This window comes from Lagenorhynchus albirostris, chromosome 3 (genome assembly GCF_949774975.1).
Source record: "Lagenorhynchus albirostris chromosome 3, mLagAlb1.1, whole genome shotgun sequence".
Classification (NCBI taxonomy): Eukaryota; Metazoa; Chordata; class Mammalia; order Artiodactyla; family Delphinidae; genus Lagenorhynchus; species Lagenorhynchus albirostris.
Window position 1 is genome coordinate 114705399 of NC_083097.1, and position 9292 is coordinate 114714690.

Sequence of the window (9292 nt, forward strand, 5' to 3'; positions counted from 1 at the left end):
ACTGGATTAGATAGTTTTCCAGGTTCACTAGAGCTCTGATTCAAGGATGAAAATTAAAGTGAGTTTGGAGTCTATAGTGGTGCAATCCCAGGGGGGAACAGTTGTATGAAAGTCCAAAGCCCAGATTTGCAACCATTAACAGAAACAGATTTGCAACCATTAACTGAAACCCACCAGGGCTGGTTTAACTTCAACAGGGAAGGAAAGTGCCCTGGGATTCTGATTTAAGAATGCAAGTCCTGTGCTTCCCTGGTGGCGCAGTGGTTGAGAGTCCACCTGCCGATGCAGGGTACACGGGTTCGTGCCCCGGTCCGGGAAGATCCCACATGCCGCCGAGCGGCTGGGCCCGTGAGTCATGGCCGCTGAGCCTGCGCGTCCGGAGCCTGTACTCCGCAACGGGAGAGACCACAACAGTGAGAGGCCCGCATACCGCAAAAAAAAAAAAAAAGAATACAAGTCCTGCTTTCTTGAGACGCGCCTCGCTGGGAGAGTGCCAGGGGCACCGCGTCCCCGTGGCAGCCTGCAGTCGGCTTCAGTGTGGCTCGGAGCCAGGCCAGGCAGCCACGCTCGAGGCCCGCGTTGCCATGGCCACAGTTCCCAAGTTGCTGCAGCAGCAGGAGGAGGAACACAGCAAGCTGAGGTCTGTATCAGTGGACCTGAATGTTGATCCCTTGCTTCAGACTGACATACCTTATGCACTCAGTGAGAGAGATAAAGTCAAATTTACAGTACACACCAAGACCACGCTGCCCACGTTTCAGAGCCCAGAGTTTTCTGTTACAAGGCAACATGAAGATTTTGTGTGGCTACATGACACTCTTATTGAAACTACAGACTACACTGGGCTTATTATTCCGCCTGCACCTGCAAAGCCTGACTTCAATGGCCCTTGAGAGAAGATGCAGAAACTGGGAGAGGGTGAAGGGTTTATGACCAAAGAAGAATTTGCCAAGATGAAGCAAGAGCTGGAAGCTGAGTGTCTCGTGGTCTTCAAGAAGACTGTGTCTTCCCGTGAAGTCTCTCTTCAGCGGCTCTCCTCTCACCCTGTTCTCAGTAATGATTGCAACTTTCACATTTTCCTGTAATATGATCAAGATCTAAGTGTTAGGCAGAAAAATACCAAAGAGATGTTTGGTAGCTTTTTCAAAAGTGTGGTGAAAGCACTGATGAAGTCCTTTTTTCAGGAGTTATGGAGGTAGATGACTTCTTTGAACAAGAGAAGCATTTCCTCAGTAACTATTATGATAGGATCAAGGGTTCCTTTGCAAAGGCTGACAGAATGACCAGCGCTAATAAAAATGTAGCAGACGGTTACATCCACACTGCAGCCTGCTTGCATAGCCTGGCTTTAGAAGAGCCCACGGTCATCAGAAAGTACCTACTGAAGGTGGATGAGCTATCTGAAAAACTTAGGAAAGTAGAGAGTCGAGTCTCCTCAGATGAAGACTTAAAGCTGACAGAGCTCCTCTGATACTACATGCTCAACATAGAGGCTGCTAAGGATCTCTTATATAGACTCACCGAAGCCCTCATTGACTATGAGAATTCAAACAAGGCGCTGGATAAGGCCTGGTTAAAAAGCAAAGACGTCAAGCTGGCTGAGGCATACCAGCAGGAATACTGCCAGAAATTTGAACAGCTTTCTGAATCTGCAAAAGAAGAGCTAATCAATTTCAAACAAAAGAGAGTGGCAGCATTTAGGAAGAATCTGATTGAAATGTCTGAACTGGAAATAAAGCATGCCAGGAACAACATCTCCTTCCTGCAGAGCGGCATCGACTTGTTCAAGAACAACTGAACAAAGGATATGAATGTGAAGAAAGCCAGCATCATTTGCACTCAGATCATTACCACAGAAGATTACCTTTGACTTTAATTTAAAATTATGTGAATAAATATTTTGATTTCTAAAGATCTTAACACTTACCCATGTTGGTTTAAAAATATTTCTATTGCATGCTACTTGGACACAACTAATCTTTATGCATTTAATACCTCAGAATGGGTAGAATCTAAGTACTGGGTTCTCCTCTAATTTGTCTTTCGTAATTAAGAAAGGGTGTGGGAATCTCATGCCTTCTGGAGTCTGTAAGGAGTGGCCTGGCACATGCTGCCTCACTGTTCCATGTACCCATGCCCCTACAAACCGGTTACTTTAGGGTAGGTGCCGATTATAACAGATAAGTCAGCCACTTGTTACAGGTAAGAGACATTCTATCTCTTCATTAGGTAATTTGCCCTTTCTTACTCTCCTGGTTCTTTAATCACCTTGAGTTGTTTGTACTATAACAAGAGCAAGAAAAATCTCATATCTTTATATACACCCTTTGCAGCCCCATTTTTGTAGTAGGGGAGAGAAGCATCTTAAGGGTATAAGAACAAGTAACAAGGCCTAATTTAGAAGGTGGCCAGATCTACATTAAGAAAGATGTGACCCCCCTCCCTAATGGGGGGGGGCCGGTATGTGTGTGTTTGGACTTTTTATAAAGTGTACAATAAAATAATAATCCATGCTCTTAAAAAAAAAAAAATGCAAGTCTTGGGAATTCCCCGATGGCCCAGTGGTTAGGACTCTGCGCTTCCACTACAGGAGGCACAGGTTCTATCCCTGGTCACCTGTAAGCTGCACGGCACTGCCAAAAAAAAAACAGAATGTGAGTCCTTTGAGAAATTATTTAACATGGACTTGAAGGATTTGGTGGAGGAATGTAGGCAGTGGTAAAGGAATAAATCTTCTTCAACTTTGCAGGAAAGAGCAAAGCAGCATCGAATCCCTTTCATATGTTTTTCCCTGTGCTAAAGACAGGAGCAAAGATAGGCTCCTGCTGCCACCTTGTGGCACATTGGACAGCTTAGAAGGAAGGGTTTACTCAATCTGGGTGCCCCCAAGTCTAAAATACCCTCAAGAAACCACATCTTCTTTCTCCCTTAACGATTACACAGAGCTTGATTACTCACAAAACACTTCCAACTCTAGGATCTCGTTTCATTCTCTCAGCAACTATGTTGAGTGGCAGGAAGGAGTTAATAACACCATTTTACCAACAGACTATGTGATTTACCTACCGTCACAGTAGCTGGCAGTCAGGACTTGAACACACATCCTGACTCTAAATGAGGCAGTTCATTCACTACTATGTAGGAGTGGGGATGAAACAGGTTTAGGTATGCTCTAGGCCTAGGAATTTGAGAGAGGGAAGCTTGGGAAAAGGAAAACTCAATTTCTTGTGCAGACACAACTGGCCACAGGCTACAGTCAGGCTGCATGTCTATAGAAAAAGACATTCAAATAAGCCTGGATTCCTGCCTTCCTTCCTGGTTTGCACATTCTTGGTTAACATCTCTAGCCACTCCAGCTGGCCTCCCTCCCTCTGCTCCCCAACCCCAGCCTATAAATCAGGGCTCAAGACTTATAGCTAAATGCTGAACACCAAACAGATCCCAGGCACGGGAGCCACAACATCCAGAAATCAGCAAGAACTACTGGGAGCACTGCTATGTCCCTGGGTTAGAGCTCATAAGATTTGTGGCTCAGCCAAAATCTTCTTATAAGTTTTCATGGGAAGCCCAATTGGCTTGTCTCATAATGATGTCATGCTCACTGAAACAAAAGGGGCAATGCTGGGGTTACATGATTTACCAATTGGCATATAGGAATGGCCTAAAATTAATCTGAGTGTCCAATTACTCCAAGGCAACCATAACTTCTTTGATATGGAATTACAAAGCCCAGTGCCTAAACCTTCCACCACCATAGGCATTCCTTCTGGTTCATTCATTCATTCATTCCCTAAGTGAGTAGAGCACATTCACCAAATGAGTAGGGCACTGTTATAATCCCTTTGATTGAGATTTTGTTGCCTAGTGGTGAACAGAGGGAAATAAGGAAAGAACATAATTACAAATGCATGTGAGATATATATATTAAGTACTCGGGGGTTAGGAGGGAAAAATAAGATTCCTTCTGGTTTGGGTGTTAGGGGATTGGGGGCAATAAGTGGATAAAGAATTATTTCACAGATATAGAACACAAAACACTTTGCAGTCTGGCCTTTATAAACCTTCTCTGCCTTCCCTCCAGCTACTACTTTGTTCTTACCCTACCATATTCCGAACATAAATTTTCTTCAGTAATTTAAGGATTAAGAGTTTAGGCTTTGGAATCAGATAGATCTTGGTTCTAATCCCAGCTCTGACACATTATACAACCTTGGGCAAGGCTGGAATTTCCCCAAGCCACAGTTTCCTGATCTGCAAAGTGGAGATTACAGTAATACTCATTTTAAAAGGTTTTTGTAAGAGTCAACTGATGTCACGTATGCAAAGCACCTAGCTTTGTGCTAGATGCACAGTAAAAACATAGTAAATAGCAATCAATATTGTTAGTTAACTCTGTGCCTTTGATCTTTTCTTTGCCTGAGATTCTCTTCATATTCTCAGACTGTTTTACCCCTATTTCTCTTTTAGAGCCATCACAAAAGTGTATTTTCTTCAGTGCCAGGTCCTGCTAGCTGTCCCTCACTGAGTTCAGAACCTTTGTTCATTCCTACATGACTGTGTTTATGTGACGTCAACTTGTATTTGTTTATGTCTGTCTTAAGTCTGTGAGGCTTCAGAGGGTAGCAACTGAGTCTTATTCATTATGCACTAGCACCTAAGCACAATACATGACTCATGGTACCACTAGAGAAATTACTGTTGAATAAATAAGATTATATTTGAACTGGATCTTAAATAAGTAGGATTTTTTTTTTTTTTAGTATTTATTTATTTGCACCAGGTCTTAGTTGCAGCAGGCGGGCTCCTTAGTTGCGGCTTGCAGGCTCCTTGCAGCTTGCGGGCTCCTTAGTTGTGGCATATGGACTCCTTAGTCGTGGCATGCAAACTCTTGGTTGCAGAATGCATGTGGGATCTAGTTCCCTGACCAGGGATTGAACCTGGGCCCCCTGCATTGGGAACTCAGAGTCTTAACCCCTGTACCACCAGGGAAGTCCCCAATAAGTAGAATTTAAAGCATACTTCCGAATGGCCTTTTAAATGTGAATATTAACCTATTAATGTTGTACACTAAACCACTGGAACCCACTATATTGAATATCAAACATTAGCCTTAAGATGGGCTGACAGCATCATCCACCACAGTATAGACAGCAGAAGCAAGAAGAATTAAAATCCTGAAGGCTGTGGAACAAAAACCACAATCACAGAGAGTCAAACAAAATGAAACGGCAAAGGATTGTGTCCCAGATGAAGGAACAAGATAAAACCCCAGAAAAACAGATTGCCTGGAGATAGGCAATCTTCAGAAAAAGAATTCAGAATAATGACAGTGAAGATGATCCAGGATCTCAGAGAAAGAATGGAGGCAGGTGTCGGGAAGTTGCAAGAAATATTCAACAAAGACCTAGAAGAACTAAAGAACAAACAAAAAGAGATGAATAATACAATAACTGAAATGAAAACTACACTAGAAGGAATCAATAGCAGAATAACTGAGGCAGAAGAAAGGATAAGTGACGTGGAAGACAGAATGGTGGAAATCACTGCCACAGAATAGAATTAAGAAAAAAGAATGGGGCTTCCCTGGTGGCGCAGTGGTTGAGAGTCCGCCTGCCGATGCAGGGGACACAGGTTTGTGCCCCGGTCCGGGAAGATCCCACATGCCGCAGAGTGGCTGGGCCCATGCACCATGGCCGCTGAGCCTGCGCATCTGGAACTTGTGCTCCACAACGGGAGAGGCCACAACAGTGAGAGGCCCGCGTACCGCAAAAAAAAAAAGAAAAATGAATGAAAAGAAATGAAGACAGCCTAAGAGACCTCTGGGACAACAATTAAACACACCAACATTTGCAGTATAGGGGTCTCAGAAGGAGAAGAGAGAGAGAAAGGACCTGAGAAAATATTTGAAGAGATAATGGCAGAAAACTTCCCTAAAATGGGAAAGGAAACAGTCACTCAAGTCCAGGAAGTGCAAAGAGTCCCAGGCAGGATAAACCCAAGGAGGAACGTGCCAAGACACATAGTAATCAAATTGACAAAAATTAAAGACAAAGAAAAATTATTAAAAGCAACAAAGGAAAAATGACAAACAATATACAAGGGAACTCCCATAAGGTTATCAGCTGATTTCTCAGCAGAAACTCTGCAGGCCAGAAGGAAGTGGCATGATATATTTAAAGTGATGAAAGGGAAGAACCTAGAACCAAGAATATTCTACCCAGCAAGGCTCTCATTCAAATTTGCTGGAGAAATCAAAAGCTTTACAGAAAAGCAAAAGCTAAGAGAATTTAGCACCACCAGACCAGCTTTGCAACAAATGCTAAAGGAACTCCCCTATGTGGGGAAGAGACCAGCAACTTAAAACAACCTTGTACACATATAGACTGCTATATCAAAACCTCATGGGAACAGCAAGCCCAAAAACTACAATAGATACACACAAAAAAGAAAAAGCAAGCCAACCTCAACACTAAAGATGGTCATCAAACCACAAGAGAAGACAACAAAAGAGGAAGAGAAGAAAAAGATCTACAAAAACAAACACCAAACAATTAAGAAAATGGCAATAGGAACATTCATATCAATAATTACCTTAAAAGTAAATGTATTAAATGCTCCAACCAAAAGACACAGACTGGCTGAATGGATACAAAAACAAGACCTGTATATATGCTGTCTACAAGAGACCCAGTTCCAGGCTTCCCTGGTGGCGCAGTGGTTGAGAGTCCACCTGCTGATGCAGGGGACACGGGTTCGTGCCCCGGTCCGGGAAGATCCCACATGCAGCGGAGCAGCTGGGCCCGTGAGCCATGGCCACTGAGCCTGAGCATCCGGAGCCTGTGCTCCACAACGGGAGAGGCCACAGCAGTGAGAGGCCCGCGTACCGCAAAAAAAAAAAGAAAAGAGAGACCCAGTTCCGACCTAGGGACACATACAGACTGGAAGTAAGGGGATGGAAAAAGGTATTCCATGCAAATGGAAATCAAAAGAAAGCTGGAATAGCAATACTCATATCAGACAAAATAGACTTTAAAATAAAGACTGTTATACAAAGAAGGAAACTACATAATGATCAAGGGATCAATCCAAGAAGAAGATATAACAATTGTAAATATCTATGTACCCAACGTAGGAGCACCTCAATATATAAGGCAAATACTCACAGCCATAAAGGGAGAAATCAACAGTAACATAATAATAGTGGCGACTTTAACACCTCACTTTCATGAATGGACAGATCATCCAGATAGAAAATCAATAAGGAAACACAGGCCTGAAATGACACATTAAAGCAGATGGACTTAATTGATATTTATAGAGTATTTCATCCAAAAGCAGAATACACATTCTTCTCAAATGCACATGGAATATTCTCCAGGACTGACCACATGCTGGGCCACAAAGTGTGCCTCTGTATATTTAAGAAAATTGAAATCATATTAAGAATCTTTTCCAACCACAACACTATAAGATTAGAAATAAACTACAAAAAAAAACAGTAAAAAACACAAATACATGGAGGCTAAACAATATGCTACTAAACAACCAATGGATTACTTAAGAAATCAAAGAGGGAATCAAAAAATACCTAGAGACAGGGACTTCCCTTGTGGCACAGTGGATAAGACTCCACACTCCCCCATGCAGGGGGCCTGGGTTTGATCCCTGGTCAGGGAACTAGATCCCAAATGCATGCTGCAACTAAGAATTCACATGCCACAAATAAGGAGCCTATGTGCTGCAACTAAGAAGCCAGTGAGCCACAACTAAGGAGCCAGCAAGCCGTAACTAAGGAGCCATGCTGCCGCAACTAAGACCTGGTGCAAATAAATAAATATTAAAAAAAACACCTAGAGACAAATGAAAATGAAAGCCCAACAATCCAAAACCTATGGGATGCAGCAAAAGCAGTTCTAACAGGAAATTTTATAGCGATACAGTCTTACCTCAGGAAACAAGAAAAATCTCAAACAACCTAAACTTACACCTAAAGCAACTAGAGAAAGAAGAACAAACAAAACCTAGAGTTAGTAGAAGGAAAGAACTCATAAAGATCAGAACAGAAATAAATGAAATAGAGACAAAGAAAACAAGAGCAAAGATCAATGAAACTAAAAGCTGGTTCTTTGAAAAGATAAACAAAATTGATAAACTTTTAGCCAGACTCATCAAGAAAAAAAGGGAGAAGACTCGAATCAATAAAATTAGAAGTGAAAAAGGAGAAGTGACAAATGACACCACAGAAATACAAAGGATCATAAGAGACTACTACAAACAACTATATGCCAATAAAATGGGCAATCTGGAAGAAATGGACAAATCCTTAGAAAGGTACAATCTCCCAAGACTGAACCAGGAAGAAATAGAAAATATGAACAGACCAATCACAAGCACTGAAATTGAAACTATGATTAAAAATCCTCCACCAGGACATGATGGCTTCACAGGCGAATTCTATCAAACATTTAGAGAAGAGCTAACACCTATCCTTCTGAAACTGTTCCAAAAAATGGCAGAGGAAGGAAAACTTTCAAACTCATTCTATGAGGCCACCATCACCCTGATACCCAAACCAGACAGAGATACCACAAAAAAAGAAAATTATAGGCCAATATCACCAATGAACATAGACACAAAAATCCTCAACAAAATACTGGCAATCTGAATCCAACAATACATTAAAAGGATCATACACCATGGTCAAGTGGGATTTATCCCAGGGATACAAGGATTTTTCAATATCCGCAAATCCATCAGTGTGATACACCACATCAACAAACTGAAGAATAAAAACCATATGATCATCTCAACAGATGCAGAAAAAGCTTATGACAAAATTCAGCACCCATTTATGATAAAAACTCTCCAGAAAGTGGGCATAGAGGGAACATACCTCAACATAATAAAGGCCATATATGACAGACCTACAGTTAACATCATACTGAACAGTGACAAGCTGAAAGCATTTCCTTTAGAACCAGGAACAAGACAAGGATGTCCACCCTCACCCCTTTTATTCAACGTAGTTTTGGAAGTCCTAGCTATGACAATCAGAGAAGAAAAAGAAATAAAAGGAATACAAATTGGAAAAGAAGTTAAACTGTCACTGCTTGCAGATGACATGATGCTATACATAGAAAATCCTAAAGATGCTACTAGAAAACTACTAGAGCTCATCAATGAATTTGATAAAGTTGCAGGTTACAAAATTAATTCAAAGAAATCTCTTTCACTCCTATACACTAACAATGAAAGGGCAGAAAGAGAAATTAAGGAAACAATCCCATTCACC

At 41.7% G+C, this 9292-nt stretch overlaps 1 pseudogene; it reads left to right on the forward strand.

Annotated features, from left to right (window-relative positions):
- The first annotated feature begins 572 nt into the window (after positions 1–572).
- On the forward strand, positions 573–1856 carry LOC132518263 (sorting nexin-5-like; annotated as a pseudogene).
- Positions 1857–9292: the final 7436 nt, after the last annotated feature.